The sequence below is a fragment of the Syngnathus leptorhynchus genome, chromosome 7 (assembly GCF_054491065.1).
Source record: "Syngnathus leptorhynchus isolate UIUO chromosome 7, UIUO_Slep, whole genome shotgun sequence".
Taxonomy (NCBI): Eukaryota; Metazoa; Chordata; class Actinopteri; order Syngnathiformes; family Syngnathidae; genus Syngnathus; species Syngnathus leptorhynchus.
The window spans coordinates 7,645,048-7,664,482 of NC_141201.1; the positions used below are offsets into that span (position 1 = coordinate 7,645,048).

Below are 19,435 nucleotides of genomic sequence, written 5' to 3' on the forward strand. Positions count from 1 at the left end.
TATGTATATAGAATGACATGGTGGGCCGGATCTGGTGCCCGGGCCTTGAGTTTGACACCTATGCTCTGTATGGTTTCCTGGGTTTGTGGCTTTCTCAAAGGCACCTTGTCAAGTAGCAGATTAGGATCTAGTTTTGGAACCGTTATCCTTCATTTCAAAATCCTTACAGATTAGCCTCTACTGTCCAACAAACATACCATGCGAGAAATAAATTTTAAGCGAAAGTAGAGCACATCGACCAGGTGGTCAGGATTCAAATCTCCAGGCCTTCTTGTGTAGAGTTTACATGTTCTTTGCCTTCTTGTGTTTTTCTGCAAAAATATGCGTGTTGTGTTAATTGAGGACTCTAAATGAAAAAGCAATTAAGCTTTTTAAGCAGTGTACGATAGAATCATTGTTCAGTCTTATTATTATTATTATTATTATTATTATTATGAATAATAATGATGACTCAAATAGTTCAAACAAAAGTTGAAATATTAGTTTTATTGTGAGAAAAAAACTATAAAAAATGTGTGACTGTTTGGCTGTTAACAGCAGAGTAGGTGCGGGAAACAACTGTATTCGGAGGGAGAAAGGCATCTCATCCCCTTCTCTGACACTTCAGCCTGTGGGCAGCACACGCACACACACACGCGCACACACATGGTCTCTAACTGGACCCGAGGGACAGTCAATAGAAGCGAGATGAAGTTACAGACAATGAAATGAATCTTAACAGCCAATGAATGGAGGACACAAAGACAACTATCATATTATAAGCATATGAAATGTGCATGGGGCTATCATGATGACATACTGGCTTTGAGTCAAAGTGGCTTAGAGGTCCATTTAGTTTGATAAAGTCAGACTGTCACCACTAAAAATCGTTTAGGACAACTCTGCAAGCTTGATACATTCCACTGCTGCTTTGACATGTTGACATCCCCTTCGACTTGTTGCTCTGCATGTTTCACTTACACTTTCAAGTATGCTGACATGCATTACTGTCAATCATTGGTTTAAGTGAGGAAGAAATGGATGTAAAATGTACTGTCCTGACTATTCTTGGTGAAAGTACTCAGTTTGGGGAAAATAAATACAATTGCAGGTTTCATAGTCATGCTCATTGACGATGTTATTTTTCTATTTTGATTTTTGCTCTCTTTATTGCACATTTCAACATGAATTCCTGACCCGGTCATTATTTTTGTTTTGCCCACATTCATACATTCATTCAGAAAATTGTTTTGTTTTTAAATGTCCCTAGGAATATTGATTAATTTGTAGTGAATACAGTACGTAAGCCCTCAGTTGGACTTTCAGTACTTTTCCTTGTCTCTATTTTTACCTTAATCTTCAGTCATATCTTCACCTTGTTGTGACGTCCCACAGCTTTGCCAATCTGTCCAATCCGTTGTCCCGGTGTGTTCTGCCAGCTGGCTGTGGCTAGCGCATCCCCGAGGATAGGACAGGTGTAGTGACACACACTCCACTGAACACACTACCACCTGTGGCATCAGGTGGGCATACTAATGCCAACAGCAGTGGCATCGAGCCATTGAAGAGTTTACCACCTGCACAAAACAACAAAGGAGTTGATTTGTTTTTTTAACTACAGAAGTCAGATGTACTTTAGACAAGATCATTTCATTGACACTTTGCTCTCATTATGCATGTGAAACATAGGTTATATGCTTTGGAACCAAAAACACTGTTATGAATACACAAAGGGTTGAGACACCTTCTGCTTGTTCTCAAGCCACTGTAATCACAGATTTAGTTGTAAAAGGTTTATTGGCTGCCGCTCAAAACATGCAGATGTGCAGCATGCCAAATAACTTGTCCAATTTAGAGGATTGCAACAAAAACAGAGTTAACATGCTGGTATGTGCCTGCTGCCTTAAGGTATCGTAATTATAATTCAGCCCTCACTTCTTCTGTCAGAGAAAATTGCTGGGCCATATTCACAAATAACTGTCTAAGATTAGGTACTTCTTTTTTGGTCGGATTCATGGACAGCATAGACATTTACCATGATTTTCATCCAAGACGCATATAATATAGTGCAAGGATGGGCTACATTGATGAACATGAGATCTTCATAAATTGATACTGCATTGTATTTTATCCATAGTTTTAACTTGTTTAAAGAAAATTATATTCACTATGAAAATAAAAATGCATTTATCTTTGTAAAGCCAGAATATATTTATTTATGTTGTACAAGTGGTCATAATGTTGTGTCTTATCAATTAACAGAATCCACATTTTGATACAAATCCAGATCTAGAAAATTCTAATAACCATTTATTATCGCAAGCGTTCATTAGTTTTGTCATCCCTGTTCCACAGTCAATGCTTTGACAAGACAGTTTTGTAGAACATCACTTTAGAGATTGAATATACGGCAGCTTAACCCGTTTGTTGATGTAAAAGCATGAAAGCCATATCTGGTGCTAGCATGCCTTTTTGTATCGCTTTTCTCCTCTTGGTGAGATTTTTTTGTCATGACAATACAGCAAAATTGTAACATTACACAAAAATGCAGCAATTGTTTTGCTCAAACAAGTCTAATTTATAATGTTAAAACAATGTAGCTATAGGAACTGGAACTGCTCAAGGGTATTCCTTCAAATATATTCAAATAATCTATGAAGATTCATGAACATGTTTGTTGCATTCTTTATGTGCCAAAAGATATGCATGTTTTGTCTCCCTTGTCCCTTAGGGTCAAAGGAACACTGACTGCTAACAAGTCTTGTCAGGCACCTTTGACCATAAACATTTGTGGAGCCATTGACCTTCCCAATATTGTGACAGTAAAGCACCAACAAGTTAAAAATCCTGGAGTGGTAACTCTAAAAGTTTACAATCAAAGATATAAATCACAATTCTCAGTGGGTGTGTCAGTAAATTCATTTAACTGTGATGTCACAATTCAGAATTGCTTGCTCAGGGGTCTAATTTTGTAATCTCCATTGGCACAACCATTAGTGTCTTCACAATCAAATTGAATTTTTTTATATACACATCGTTGGCATTGGGTGGAATCCTCATATGTCCAAAATCATCACTTTTCAGGGGACCCTCCCAAAAATTGCAAAAATCAAATCAAATCAAATAACCTTTGTATTTTCATATTGGACCAAAGTCAGATAATATGCCATAAAAACAAAACAAAAATAATTTAAATGTAAGTTCTTAGAAGTAGGAAACATATCACATGTAGTTATTGCACAAAAAAAAAAAAATTAAGATGTGGAGGTGGGTCTATATTTAATATGCTCCTGTTTTAAATCCCACCCAGTCCACACTTTGCAAACACCTGTCCTGAAACAACCCCGACAAAGTTCTGTTTAATATCAGGCCATATGGAACTTGTTTTAAAGGCACAACTCAATCCTAAGCATTAGTGTCATCTGGCAATTAATATCGTTTGTGCTAATTGCATTAAGTGTGGTAAATTTAATGACACAATACTGACTGGGGATTCATGTTATCTTAATTGCAGGGTCAGCATTGGTAAGAGTGGTGTGGATCGCTGGATTGTGCTGGTTCCCGTGGACGTTAAATGGAAACTAAGCAGTTAGCTGAAGTGGGCTTTGTTTTTTTGCAGGCGGTAATGCGATCGTAGTGGTTAGGCAGGCAGGGCTTACGTGCGCTTTCAGTCCAAAGTTAGAATGTGCTGTCATGGTGGGGGTGCTGTGATGTGGATCCACTCCAAGAAGGTTGGTGCACGAGAAGAATTAGATTAGTGGGTGGAATGCAATCAGTGAGACGACATTACAGAGAGAGGGGAGATGTGAGTGACAAGATGAACGGTAGAAACTTTTCAAGACCCACTATGAATGCCAAAGAGGGTTGAAGATCCATAACCACAAAAATGAAATCTCTTCTTCCAGTGCCATTTTTTTGCCCACTTACTAAATGGGTGAGAGAGGGGAAAAAACACATGGTTCAACGAAATAGTGTTATGGATATTATATGTGACTGAAGGAAAAGAGAGCCGCACTAAAAGTGCGGATTCGAGAGAAAATTTGTTTTCTCATTTGTATTCATCTTGGTAAAATGCAATAAGAAAATAGCAGAGCAGACATAGGGAGTAGCAGTAATTGGGAAAGAAAATGAGCAAGTGGTTTCTTTTTACATTATTTATCCTGACTACAAACCCAATTAGCTCAAATCAGATTCAGTGTTTACGTTAGCATCGGGAGATGATTACGTGAAAGTTAACATTCCAGTCTCACGTTCACTTGTCGTCCTTGGATTTTGGGTGTCTGTTTCCAACATTAAAACAAACACACACGCATGCACACATTCACGCATACACACACACACACACACACACACACACACACACACACACACACACACACACACACACACACACACACACGCACACACACAGTAACATCTATAAAGTATAAACATGGGAACATGGCGGATATGTTTCTTGTGCTTTCTGGCATTTAATGCACACTGATATCGGCCTTTCATCATTTAGATGGATTGGAGGATCATTACAAATGTTTTTATGTACAACAAAAAGCAGGATGCTGTGTGTTCAAGTGTTTACCCATGTGAGAAGCCAAACATTTTCCTTTAGAGATAGCTCAAAGGGGGAGTATTTGAAACAACAAACTTGCAATTGTTTCATCCACATCAGGACCTTCTCTTTTGCCCCCCCGCCACACACACACACACATATAGCTCACACAGGCACACAGTCAAAGCTTTCCCCAGGCCTCTTACTCAAAACGTTTATTTGTTGTCAAAATAGTTTTCGGCATTTTTTTTTTTTTTTTTTTTGTCTTTGACTATGTGACTTTTTATTGTTCAGAGTCCCTCCCATGATCAACTTGAATTATATGGTTGAGCAAAATCTTGGACTCATGAGTGAAACGAAAATGTTGCTGTACACTTCGAAGACAAATGAAGTTTTCACTCATGGGTATATACGTATGTATGCATTGTGTTTGGGGGATATGAATATTATCGTCACAACATGAAACTGCACTGATGATTTGCATTCCAAATTCAAGAGGCTTTTTTAATGGTATAAATACCACATAATTTTTCAGGTTCCCTAAGAAAGAATGCTTTCAAAGTGTCAAATTATAATGTACATCAAATTGTAGATCTTACTTAAACAGTGTGAATATATTTCTCATCAACAATGTGTCTGCTGTTTTTTTTTTTTCCAACTCCTCTTCACTTTATCTATTACCTTCATCCCTCCACTCCTTTTGTACATTATTGCCACCATATCCTGTGGTTGTTATGTATATCTGCTAAATCTGAAACACATTTTGAAGTCTGCATACTACCACTTAAGTGTGATCATGATGAGAAATTGCAGTTGAATACTTGGAGATTGATCTTCCAGGTTTAAGTGGAGAGTTTTATTATTTTCTATTTACACTGCTACTTTTCTTTATCTGCAGACAGGGAGTCAAAGAAACTGGGAAAACACCCTCTCATTGATTTGAGTGTCTCAACAGTGATCAGACCGAAGGATCTGAAAATATGTGTGCTCTGTCTGTATTAGATTACAGTCTTCCTAATGTCTTTTTCTTTGTCACCTGCGCTTCCCTTCATCACCTTCACCATCTTCCTCTGACCTGCACTTCATGTTCCATCTCGCTAAAAATCTCATCTTCACCTCTCTCAGCCTCCGTACAATATCTATCTCTTGTGTTCTCTTTAATCTGACGGAAGGTCAGCCCTCTTTGGCAAACACCTCTCTCAGTCTATCTGTAAGTGGGTAAAAACTCATAAATTTATATTCAGACTCTTGTTTTGAATAAAGAGCTCACCTCAGCAGACATGTACTTTAGTACACACGATGAATGTATCTGAATCTGGGTTGCTGTTTTTTATTTTTTTATTCTATCTATCTATATATTCTTTTAAACTAAAGCTAGTGCTTATATTATGGTTGGTATAGTTTTTGTGTGGATACAGTTTCTAATGACATGGTAGGTTGTGCGTCTTGCACATCTGCCTCACAGTCTTGCCTGTGCCGAGGTCGCTGAAATTGTTACGGCACCTCACCCCAGTGGGGTCGTGTCCACCAGACTGCCTTCAAGCAAGCTATAATGATGTCATGAATAGAGCTGCCAGCTAGTAATGACTCCCTCTTCGCCTAGATTACTATGTATATGTTGTCTGATTTATGTGTTGCTACATAAGACTTGAGTCATCTAAATGTGTTAGGGACCATTTACACAGTGTTTTTTTCTGACACAAAATTAATACAAATACTGTAGTTTGATGCGTTTACATAATGTTTTCAAAGACTAAAATGTTTAAGTGAAAGTTTTTAAAAAGTAAATTAGTGGTGTAAGCACTTGTGCACTAGTATTTCTCAAGGAAAGTGCTCATTTGCTGCAAATATGTCCAGTGCAGTTAAATTACCCACCAAAGTTTACTTTCACTTATGGCATAGAGCATTCAGGACAAACAAATATTTGTGTGCACAGTAGTATAAAAGGAAGTCTGGATGTAGTTTAAGAGTCTAATCTAAAGCACAACGCATGTGCTCTGATCTCTATTTCCTTTTAACTCATCAAATTCTTTGGCAATTTTCACGCAGAATGATTTTTTTACAAACATCACGTGCAGCTTTGATACAAGCAAAACCGCATTGCTTTTCCTTTAGTTAGTAAGTTGCATGGTGAAGGTCAATAGACTCTACAGCACAGTAAACCAGTTATCAGATGGACTCTACATTAGCCCAGAGACTCTTGCAATGACCCTATGTCATGTTTATCATAATGCACAGAATATTGGTAAACGCTGGAATACACAACCCTTTAGTCATAAACGATTCTTTGTGCAATGTTTGCACGACTGCAGAACTCTGTGTGCATTTCAAACTGTGCCTCACGGTCACTTGGCTGAGCTCAGGTGTGTACGGATGCGTTCTGTGGAAAGTCAGCAGGGTTCTTGTGTTCCCTGCTGGATGTGTTGATTAGTTTGGCCTTGGTGAAGTCAGGTGGTCTGCTGGATGCTCAGTGGACTGTAGCCACCAATGTGACATTAGGGCAAACTTGTGTTCAAAGAACTTGGGGACCCGCTGATAAACAGCACAGCAAACAATGGAAGAGCTCAGCATGTGGCAGAAAAGGGGCTTTAGTGTGAGCAGCCTGACTCTTCTCATATGTTCATACAGCTCAAATGTTCCAGTCGAAATGTGTGTAGTTTGGGATGCTGCTAAAATCCTGGGGCCAGTTGTTTAAAATTATTAAAATATAATTTTATCTTGTCCAAAACTCGGTTAAATGTAACCCGCTGTTAAGTTGACATTAAATCACAGTGCTCTTAATCATTCTGCCACTGTGCTGCCCCATTTCAGACACGCTTCATCTAATTAAAACATTTTCACTTTTTGATCAAATTCCAAATGTAGATTTCACATGCTTTTTAGTATGAACATAAGTTGTCTTTGCGGGCCACATAAAAGGTTGTATTTGGCCTCCCGACCTTGATTTTGACACCTGTAGCCTTGCACAATATAAAGCCATGAGGGAATGAGACAGAATCACAGAAAGTATGATGGAGGGGATGTTTAAGACATCAACTGAGTGAAAAATATTTGTTGTAGAACACGAAATAAGGATGCAGAAAAGAAAAGAACATGAGATGCAGCAATATTGCAGTACCTGTGATGGATGAGCCTTTGCTCAGGTGTGACGGTGAAACCAAATTAAATCCCTGAGCAGACAGAAATGAATGAGGGACAAGGTTATCATTTCCCTTCCTCCCTCCTCCGTCTTCCCACTGTCTGCCATCCAAAGTCTGAGTCCAACTTTCCTACTGTCATTCATTTTTGTTAACCTCGTCCCTTCAGACCAATATTGGACATTTTTTTTTAATCATGTTCTCACTGTGCCTTTTCTCACATCACTTGCAATCATTGAGGGACTTGACAGAAATTGCTTTTCAATAACGATAAAGATCTTGTATTAGGATCTTTTTGAAAAAAAATACAAAATGCATGTTGGTCATGCATCAAATCCTTCACTGCATTTTGTTATTCTATCCACATCAAGCTGGAGGTTGTCCCAGTTGTCTCTGTGAAATGTGGGGTAGACCCAATCGCAGAGGTTAGAAAACTTCACACTCTGTTCTTGGCTGGCAGTGTTCTGCCTTTGTTAAGCTTCTGATACTATGCTGGAACTGGCAAATTCCCAGGTCGATTTCACTTCCCACCTCTTGCATTGAAACCTTAGACACAGGACAGTGGAAGAGTTTGGATGGAGAGAGTGAAAGAAGCTAGAGCATTCTGTTCCTACCTCACCAACCCCAGACTGATCAATTCATTTTGAGGTACTGTTTGTCCTAAGATTTTTGTTCATAAACAATAGGGGCATATTCTCTCATTTGAAAATGTGCCCTGCTGTGCACTTTTTGGGCTGCCAATATTCTCCCATTGACTTAAGTGGGTCATTTATACAACTTTATGACGTATGCACTTGGGATGGAGTGACCTTGAAATGCGGGCATTCCCTGTCACCATTCTCTCAGAGGCTTAAGCATTTTTCTCTTCCCCACTGAGAATGCTGTGCTATGGCTGAGTGTATCGTGAAGGTGAACCATCATATTGCACGTTTTGAGTCACTTCCCAACTGCTGACGGTGGGTGATGTCATGTCTCCCCACTACATTACAATGATGGCCAAACATTGACATTTTTTTATTAATCGGTGGGCACAAGAATCAATGAAAGCAGACTTTTTTTTTTCACCCCTGAAGAGCATTTCCACATGCTGATGGCAACTTGGAGTTGAAGCGTCAATCACAAACAACCACAGACAACATAATAATAGGCCATCAGCTATAGATTGTTTTGTATTTGATTGTATGTGTAACACATGTCCATTGCATTGCTTTGGCAATCAACTCTCACTTGTTTCGCACAGCTTCATTGAATATAGTTGTGAGTATGGTACTCTGATTAAATAACTTTTATTGGATTCATCAAAAAGTAAATGCAAAAAACACATGCTTCTTCAAAGTTGATGAGCCCCACACCTGTCACTGGCAACAACCAGTACAACTCCCGCATCCACTTTGTAAGCTAAGTTCACATTTGTGGCATATTTTCAAAATGGATCTCTGTGGAAACCCCAGACGGAATTTCTCGACTCACGCCTGGTGGTGCTTTGTGGTTGCCCACAAATTTCCAGGTTTTGAATGGTCAGTGGGTAAGACGTTTGAGTCACTGCATCTTTTAAGTTCACAAGCCAGGAGTGTAAAGAAATGACTTAAGCATAAACTGGACCAAAGTTTGCATCTTTTACACAATAAAATTGCCAACCTGGGAAGAGGGGGAAAAAAAAGCCTCGGAAGGATGAATGACACTGTATTGCATTTCCATCAACAATGTAATTCTGTGTCCAGTAATTTCTCACAACATGATTAATGTGATCACCAAATGACACATTATACTGATGATAAGCACTGATGGGAAACGATGTTGCATATACAAATGTGTTGACAGAGGAGGCTCCTCTAATGGTGACTGTTCTTTAACCTTTGGCCTTTCCCCTTTGACCAAGCCTGTGGTCAGACATAATGATCCCACTACCATACTGTTGGTGTTGACATGGCGGTCCCTTGTCACTGTGACACAGATACAATGACTGGCTTGTATGGGAGAACAATGTTGAGTTGTGTAGCTTATAAATTATTTTGACTTGGAACTTTAAAAAGATGAATGTCTCAGATACTCAGGACAGGGAAGCAGTGTATCAGGTGAGGCAAGCAAAAAAAAAAAAAAAAACATTTTGATCATTTAGCCTTTGGAGATAATGTTACAAATTCCTTTCGATACCATAATGTTGAAAAGCAAACTTGTCTCTTTTCGAGGAAATTGCTTAAAACCTATATTCATACATAACAATACAAATATTAATGTAGCACATTTTACAACAGCTGTGACAATGTGCTTCACATTTAGGAATGGGACAACCACAAAGACAGTGAATAAAGTAAGTTGAAACACTAATATACAGTAGCGGACAGTGACAAGTCAGTCAAAAGTCAAAGAATAAAAATGGGTCTTCACGAGTTTTAAAAATGGGCGGAGAGGCTGCTTCCTATGTTTTCGTTGGATGGAACCTAGGGGTGCAAATACAATGAAAATAGCAAGGGCCCCAAAATAGATCCCTGTGGAAGAACAGAGAGGCAGAGCGGGACTCAAAGCGAAGCGAACACATATAGGATCTAAACCACTCTAGAATGCTACCAGTGATATTTGACAAATGACGCAAGATTCCTCGGTTAATTATAACAAAATTCAAAGTTCCAATCAAATACACAACACCTGTCAACATCATATACACACAACATGGCCGTTACCATGGCTCACTGTTCTGAGGTTTGCGTTTCAAACTTTGGTTCAAGCCTTTTTGAATGGAGTGAATGACTTTGAATAACTGTTAGCGGACGAATAATTCAAACCTGGATCAGGGTGTGCAAGTCACTCCACAGGTCCATCTATGAACAACCACAAAGCCTGTGTACAGATTATTATCTGCAGCCTCAATATGGTGTTGATTTTACATCTCCTCACCAACTGTGCTATTTACCCAGTGTCTTAGCAGCCACCGATAATGAGACTGATGTGTGCACGGGTGTGTTACGGCAAATTTGATTTGATACCACCTCTAATAAAAGGATCAGGAGTTCTGTATTTTCATTCATTTCTACATCTGTCTTATCCTGTCCCAGCCTTTACCCCTGTGGTGAATTTTGTAGTTTCTATCATTCATCTCATTTTCTTCACTGCTATTATAGCTTGACTTTGAATTTGCAGTTGGTGAGCATAATCCCACATACACATGCAAGGACAAGGAAAGTGAAACATACAGTATTTTCTGAGGGCCCTCTTCTCACCTATGGCCTTCTGCTCCCTCATTATTGGAGTTCGACCCTTGAACTCATCATGTGAACCCCGCAGGCGATGAAGCTTCAGCTGGTGGACTCAGGTAACAAGCGGGTGTTGATCTCAATTTACACTCAGGCAGGTTTACAATTTTTCAAGAGTCAACATTTCCAAAGTAAAGAAACTCTTAAGTAAACAAACAGTAATAACAGTCCATGTATGTCTCTGTTTTCAAAAGGCTTAAACAATAATTTAACATACAAAGCCCTATTTCAAGTAATCCACACATGAAACTTAAAAGTGCAACCACAATTTCAGCTGAACGACACCAAAATGCTTGCACTGGCTTCAGAGCAGCATCATAAAAGATGCATGTTTGTGAAATGGACTGGAAACATTAACTCAGTGTGACTAAAAGCCTTGTTATAGTCTGGATATAAAATAATGGGACAAAAGGAAAGGATCAGAGAGAAAGGAGAACAAAAGAGAGATAGATGGGATAGACTTGTGTTTTTCCCAACAGTTTATGACTACCGATAATAATCCTTTTGCCAAATACAAAACCAAAAAGTGTGGACATTGGCATTAGTTTTAGCCCAGTCACATGACTATTTCAATTTTAGCATTGTCTTTCTTGTCATGATTTTAAAATATTGTGTGTAAATGAGAGTTTAGAAAGGTGTCATTTTGGCAATATACAATAGAAATGCGTAAAATATACGCAGTGCGTAAACCCACAAGGCAAACCGAAACGTGCACACGTTATGATAGAATAAAACTAAATTCGGTTTGACTTTAAGACATAAATATGAGACAAGAAAACATTCCAGCTTTTATTTCATGGTATTTATATCTGGATAAAATGCGCACCAGAAAATATTTATGAGAGCCAGACATCAAACAAAGTGAAGTGAATAAAATGCTGGTTATTTGCTTAGCTTTGCACCAAGCCCGTGACTCACTGATATCATCAAACTGTCGCATTCTTGTTTTGTGATGCTTTTCTGAGCTTTCATTAGTACCTCTTTCAGTTGTTTGTTTTGTGGGGTTACACCCTTCAGCCTCCTCTTTAGCAGGTAACATGCATGCACTTTAAATCTGATGACTGACTTGGCTCATCTGAAACCTTCCAGCTTCATTTTTTGGGGGGTAAAGGTTTGTCTTTTCAGTCCATAAAAAAATTCTCACAGATTTTGGTTGTATTGGGAATGTATATTATTTGTCAAATACATAATTGACTGATTTTGTCTTGTTTTGCACCAATGGAAAGCTCTATGGTTTTCCTGTTGGTTCACATTGGTTAAGAGTCTTAATCTAGTCTGTAAGTGTTTCATCTTCAAAGACACCTGGAAAAAGGTCAAACATTGATCTCATGTCAACATCATCTTGTATTATGAAAGCTAAATGTTTTGAATCTACAGTCAAAATGAGGGAATTTTCCCATTGTTGCAATACATTTAAAGGGGAGTGAAGGTCACATTGTGGCTAAACATCTCTTATGATAAGAATCTTCTCTTCTCTGGTAGTGGAATGGATTGACCTGCGGAGCAGGATCAACAAGTTGGCTGTGGATCAGGTAATTCAAAGCTGCTCTCTTATCATAAAAAGTATTGAGAAACAGTGGTTTCTGTTTCACTGGTGTTTGCCAAGATTAATGGAAAAAAAGGTTTTGCTTCATCACTTGTGAATTCGGCTCTAGAGTGCCCCCTGAGCCGACATTTACAGTGCAAGTCTTGATGCTCAAATCTGTTTTTTAACTTGTGGACATCTTTTGAAAGTGTTTTGTTGATATCATTTTTCTACAATCATGTCATACAAGGAGCAAGAGAAATGAACTTTATATCATATTTCATTACCATTGTTTCCACTGTTATCTAGTAAATTGTATATTTCATTTGTAACATTAGACCATATACCAATACTCCTGGCTTATTTAGGACAACTGCATTATAAGCCATGGATTCACAGTGAGAGCTGTCTCACTTTTTCTGCTTCATGTTTGAACTTGGAAAGTCTCAAGCTCTTTTATGGAGCTTGGCTGAAAATTTAAAAGACCAGCCAGGCAGTCTCCATGTTGGCTAATTACAACACAGGCTTCCACTTTATGGGGACTTTGAGATTCACTGTCTCAAAAATACTGATGTGAATACTTGTGTATTATGAGAGCATGTTACTTTTTGGGAAGCTTTCTAAAGAGCAACACTTAAGAAAACATACCGTATGCTGTGAAGGGAGGTCCAATGCTTACTGTATTACAAAAGATACTTCCATTCACACATGTGAGTCTCAAGAAAAAGAAAATAAGTAAATCCACAGGCATCTATAATGTTGGATTCAGCCTGCAGATCTTCTAGTCTTGTGGAAAGAATTTTAAGATTTTTAGAGATTGTCTGTGGGCAATGGCAGGTGGAGGAGGAATTTGAGACATTTTTACGAACACCGACGGGAACTGATCGTCTCATCAGATTAACAAAATCGTTCCCGTTCAATGATCGCCGAAGCCAGCCAATAATCCACAAGTAGTCTTTTGCTTTGGAATAGGACATTTTTCAGGCAGTCCTTTTTGTGATGCCAAATTTGTTGTGAAAATTTCTGTTTGTCTCTGTAAGTTGAAATAATAAATCATCATAGTCTTTTATATGATTACCTTAGTAGTAAGAAAGCTTTTAAAAAAAGAGCATTCAGAATCATCTTATTTATCTCCTTGCTCTCTGACTCACATCTAAACAATCTGAGATGTTTGGAGTATAATCTAAGCAGTAACGGTTATAGGTCACGATGGAATTTATTATGAAATATTTATCTTGGTCTTATGTTTTCCTACCACAAAAAAGGGCACATGATCAAGGGTGTGTAGACTATTCCAGCTCATTTTTGACGAAAGGTGTGGTACATCACCAACTGGGCAACAACCAGCAGTCATTTATTAATTCAGATGTATTTTTATTTCTCAGATGATTATTTCTTTTATGCAATAATGTCCCTTGTTATTATAATAAAATAAGAGCACAATTTACAATTCATAAAAATGAGACTAATAGGCATTATAAAAGTGAGAGGGAGACGTCTGTCCTCCATTAACATGACTGTATGCCTTGACGAGCCCAAAATGGACTATGATGAAACTTTGACCTGCTGTCCAGAGGAGAAATTGTGGATGACGTTAAGGCATACAAAGAGAGGAAAGAGGAAAGGTATTGCCACAGCATCTGGCTGGTTTGTTTTATATGGAAACCTTATTTTTAGAAACAAAGTCCAGTATTATAGCTGTGGTGACAAGTTTGCATATACAGGACACTCTCCATATCATGGCAGTACTTTTTGTACATGCTCATTGAACAATGAAAAAAAAATATTTCACTTGAGCTGTTGGCTATGTGCTGCTTGCTTTGTTTATTTTTAAGGTCATCTGGGTATTCTACTGCTTGACTCTTCTGTATTTTTTGGCCCTTCCTCACTGAGGAAAAAAAAGACATGGTCTCTGGGGCCTCTGTGTACACTGGGTAGAAAAGCTACCACTGGAGTGGATGCATTTCCTTTGCCCCTTTTTTGTGTATCTTTCTTTTTGGACTGTTGTTGTCTAATAGGGGCACTGCACTCACTGACACACTATATATAGTTCAAGAAATGTTCAGTTAATATAATGTGTGAGGTATATAGTACATTATAATCAAATTGTAATGAGAAATTATGATACACTTAATATGTACAATATTAAAATTATTCAAATGCATATTAAATATGCGTAAACTGATTTTTCCATACATTACAATTCAACTAATTCTGGAACTCAACTGATCAATAATACATATCCTTATTTAAAATGGAGTACGGATTACTATTCAGTGACAGTTGAAAAATGGATTTTTACCACTGGGTGGGATATTTTAAAGCTATTTCGAAACTTTATCAGTGGTATACAGAATATAAAATCACGCTATCAATAATATATTGGAAATAATGAATAATCATTTTTGCTATTGTAACAGAAGAAAATTATATTTGAGCACTTTTGCACTGCATAGGGTATTTTTAATTTTGATAATTTCCCAAACTGTGGTTAAAACCAGGCAATTTCGTATAAGTTCCTTCAATTTTCTATTCCTATAGATTGGGTTGTCAGTACAAGCCTGCCTTTTAATATTATGGTTTTAATTTTTCCCACATAGGATTTAAGATGTTGAAGTACTGTGACTGCACTCCAATTAAGGAGCCTGTGTGTAATAATAATAATAAATTAATAATAATATTAATAATGAACAATTATATATCTACATATATAATTATACAATGTGTCAGTTTAATGCCAAATGAAGCATGAAATTAATTTCTATCAACAAACAGTGATAAAAAGAAGAGACCAGTAGTGAGAAATACTTTTTTCAGAGGTTTTTTTCACATCTTACATACAATACAAATTTGTGGAATGACATCTGAACTCAGCAAAATACTACTAGTTGTGTAGAAAAAAAGTTCTCCTGCCGATATGTGAGCTAAATGTTTTGCATACGAGACTTTTTTTTTCCAATCAGATTGCCTGTGACCCTCTTGAGGATAAGCAGTTCAGAAGATGAATGAATGAATGCATCAAAGTGCCCTTTGTTCTCATGTTCTCTATATTCAGTGTGCGGGTTGATGGAAGCAGGACGCTCCGAGCTCTTGCACCTCCATTAGTGGCCTACAATTTGCAGAAGGGTCTTCAACCTGGAGAATAACATTTGAATATGTTTTCTTGAATAACAATGATACAAATGTGAATATCACAAAAGCAGAACCGTACCATCCTTAGTCCCTATACAATGGGAAAAAAATCCACAAGCTGTTAGTAGTGGCAGTCACTGCAGTTAGTGTACTGAATCATTTAATCAATCATTTAATAGTTAATCGAAGAGATTTGTTCACCGAATCATTCAATTTTGCGCAAACATTTGCAAACCTTCGCCACTCAGTGAGACATGGGCTTTGCTATTATGTACTCTGTGTTGGTCTTGCACATGAAATCAAATGTACATTGTTCTAGAGTGAACATTTTGAAGGCAGATACAATACTCACCCTTTTGCTCACTGTATGAATTAATATAGTTGCTGTGGTTGCTACATTAATTGAATTGCATACCACTGTTTCCAAAACTATGTCCCAATAATTTTATTGCATATGCTTCTAATAGCTAACACCTGAACGTGACCACAGGTCTAATAGTGGCTAAATGACTGTGGTGAAGTTTGAAAGGTCTCATCATTTTCAGTGAACTTCCAAAGCTTTTGTTGAGTCCCTAAAAATATACAAGGATCCCTGAGCTCTTCACTTGAAGTGTGTTCTCATAATATTGATGCTCGATTCACTTTATTTGGATAGTTTCACGTTGGGATTCTTGTTTATTTTATTCTGTAAGTGCTCTGGAGTAATCAAATCTCAACTGAAATATTTTCTTTGCTGCCAGTTCATCAGAGTACCTCTCAGTCAGATATTTTCATCCTGAAGGAAAGTTCTGTCAGGCACTGACTCGCTTTCTAAACCAGGGATCTGGGACGATTAGGGAAACTATGTAAATGACACTGTCTCTGCAGGGTTGAGCAAAAACATTGGGCTTTAATAAAGAGAAGCCAGAAGTTGCGGTAAAGTGACATGTGACAAGGGGGGAATCTTGGGGAACACATCCTCGTGAATTTGCTGCGGAAATCTATGGATTATCCCACCAGTTTTAATGGAAGTCGCAAGGGTTAAGAATGCCACTCCAGTCCACTGAGAGCTTTGTAGAAGTCGGGCCAGGGATTAAGTGTGAATAGAAATAGGATAAAACCCAGGAAGCTATTATACTCCTACCTATCCTAATTGGAATTAAGAATTTGAAAGAACGTGGTTTATTGACGGAGAGTTTAATGATATGTTCCTGAGAGGAGGAAGGGGGATAAAACCAGATAAAAGACTCATACAAATGCCTGAAAACACACTCATCTATTAAATGTGTCAGACTAAAAAGGAGTTTTACAGACAGCATCCTCATACTGATTAGCTGTAATATAATTCAAACCACCACCTCCGCTGCTTCCTCTGATCCTGATGAGACAGTCACCTCGATGTCAGCTGTGATGGCTAAGTGGGAGCTTGAGTACTTCTTTAACAAGTTGGGTAATGGAGAGGATCTTACAAGTCTCACACTCGCTCCTTCATACAAACCTGTCAGCTCCCGTTCGCAGTCATCTACCCCAATTCAATGAGGCCTTAAGATCCCTGCACATGCCCTTGTTTGACACATTATAGCTTTTGATACACCTGCATGAGCAAAGGACAATATTAAGGTTGGATTAGCACACAAGTCGTTATACTTGCAAATACACGCAGTAAATTGTACATTCCACGAGGGCAGGAAGACCCCATCAGACATATACACTAGATATCCTGTCAAAAGGATATCAGCAGACAGCTGGGAATGCTACCCGACTTACCCGACAGGCGTTCCAATAACGAAGAGGATACTGTGAGGTCAGGCAAATGCATCATAAAAACTTTCGCCTCTCAAAAATGTGTTTTGATCATCTTGATCCTTTTGTTTTTAGGGATTTTTTAGGGACTTTTGCCTCCCAACAATGGCCTGTTAATAGGTCTCTTTGAGCCCAGAATCGATTTTGGAACATTGTCCCAATATACAAGTTTACTTGGAATTAATGTGTTTATAATCATAAGATAAAAGTAGAATGGCTAACCCTTCTAAGCATGTTAGTAGTGAGTAACCAGAGGTGTCAAATCCTGGTCACCAAAGTAAGATCCCGCCCTGCCCCAATTTGGCTTTAACCGCAGGTGCTTCATATTAACCGAGCAGCAGGTAAACTAGCTTCCGTGAGAGAGCTCTTATACCTGCCAGTTGACTAGAAGCACCTGAGACTGTGGCAGAGTCTCTACTTTCTGGACCTGGACTTTTGACACCGCTGCCAAGAATAGGGCAAGTAACCTGGGGCAAGGCCTCCCCACCCAAGGTCAGCTAGAACCAGACAATATTCACTGATTGATGAACTGTCATATGCTTGTTGCAGTCAAAAGGAATAGCATTCTTTTATTTATTTCGTTGTGGGACAGCTGATTTCAAATAAGATGACATGCATGAAGTGCAACAGTTTACTACTTATTGCTTGTTCAGGTTATGATGTGTACAAAATATTTTTAATGTTTTTATTGCCATCAAAATTAAATGTACATCTGATTCCAATTGAAACAACAATACAGTGTTTTATGATCAATAAAGGTTTCATAATGGCATCCATTTTGCTCTAGATGACTGATTGCAAGTATAATCTCATTCTCATAATTTTCAAAGTTCCATCAAAGTTTGTTTTGTTTAGTGACCGTGCATTCTGGGACATATTCTCTACAAAAATGTGTGAACGCAATAACATTTTTTTGTCTTTTTAGCTGTTTTATAGATTTCTTTCCCTCTGTTCTCCTCATTCTCCCAGTCTGCTGTATGCCAACCTCCATTTGCCCTTTCGAGCAAAGTATCCTCCCCATCTAATCCATTCCAGCTGGAGCAGATCGCACGGCCAATTAAAGAAAAACCGTTTGGTTGCCCCTAACGAGGCTACCACATGTTGAAGTGTGACCTCACCTTCATTCTGCCCTCAGCTCCTACCAAGAACATTACGTCTAGGAGATCAGAGGTCATGGCGATTGTTGTGAGCTCGGAGGAAAACATGGAGACTTTAGATAAACAGTACAATTAGTTGCAACTATGAGCAAGCCATTCCTTAACAACAGCTATCTGCAATGTCACAACGGTTAACAGTAGAAGTTATCAAGATAAACTGTTCCTATCATGAAACCTTTACTGACTACTTGGGCAAGTCGATTTCATATAACTTTCCTAACAGCCACTGAGTATTTTGTTGTCTTGGAAAGTGTGGAAATATATGAGAATTGAAGGCGCACATTAGGATAGATGTCTGTAAACAAGAAAGTTCCTCAAATGAGTTGATTGATTTATAATGTCACACAGGACGAAGCAGCAGGACTAGAAAACAAACAGAAGTAGGGTTTGAGTTCTCCACGCAGTTGTTTTTCCTCATTCATGTCCTCATACCTTTCATCACTTCCTTTATTGTTTATTATTGAAACAGAACTTTTAATTTATTGAGGATGGAACTGAAAAGTTTATACTTCTTCCTACACCTTTTCAAACGTGTACCATAAGCATAAGCGGGTAAATTATTACCAATGATTGCGGTTTTCGCCTTGTCTTTTATTACTTTCGTTCATTTGTACATTTGTGTGAAGTCCCCCCTTCCCTCTTTTATCCTCGTGTTCTTAATAATACCAGTTGTTCATTTGTTTTATACAGTACATGTCGTAAATAAACACACACAAACATGTACTTTGATTTCTTTCTTTGACAACACTGCAGCAATGCAAACTCACGTCCTCTAAACACACAATATGCAGCAGGGGGCATATGTCTGGATAGCAGACAGTGCACAGCATTGAGTAGATTTATCTCTTGAAGACAATAAAGCATTCCTGTACACTGAGGTCTATGCAGCCTGTCTAGTAGAAACAGATGCTCCTTACATAAAC

The 19,435-nt window shown here is 38.2% G+C and overlaps 2 long non-coding RNA genes across 2 annotated transcripts; one reads left to right on the forward strand and one right to left on the reverse strand.

Moving 5' to 3' along the window:
• Window positions 1–15,273: 15,273 nt before the first annotated feature.
• On the reverse strand, window positions 15,274–17,630 carry LOC147054517 (uncharacterized). Its single transcript, XR_015066757.1, has 3 exons — window positions 17,320–17,630; window positions 17,051–17,146; window positions 15,274–15,576 (listed from the first exon to the last, which is right to left on the reverse strand). It is a non-coding gene; the product is annotated as an uncharacterized LOC147054517 (long non-coding RNA).
• Window positions 17,631–17,716: 86 nt separating this feature from the next.
• Window positions 17,717–19,199, forward strand: LOC147054518 (uncharacterized). Its single transcript, XR_015066716.1, has 2 exons — window positions 17,717–17,847; window positions 18,325–19,199. It is a non-coding gene; the product is annotated as an uncharacterized LOC147054518 (long non-coding RNA).
• Window positions 19,200–19,435: the final 236 nt, after the last annotated feature.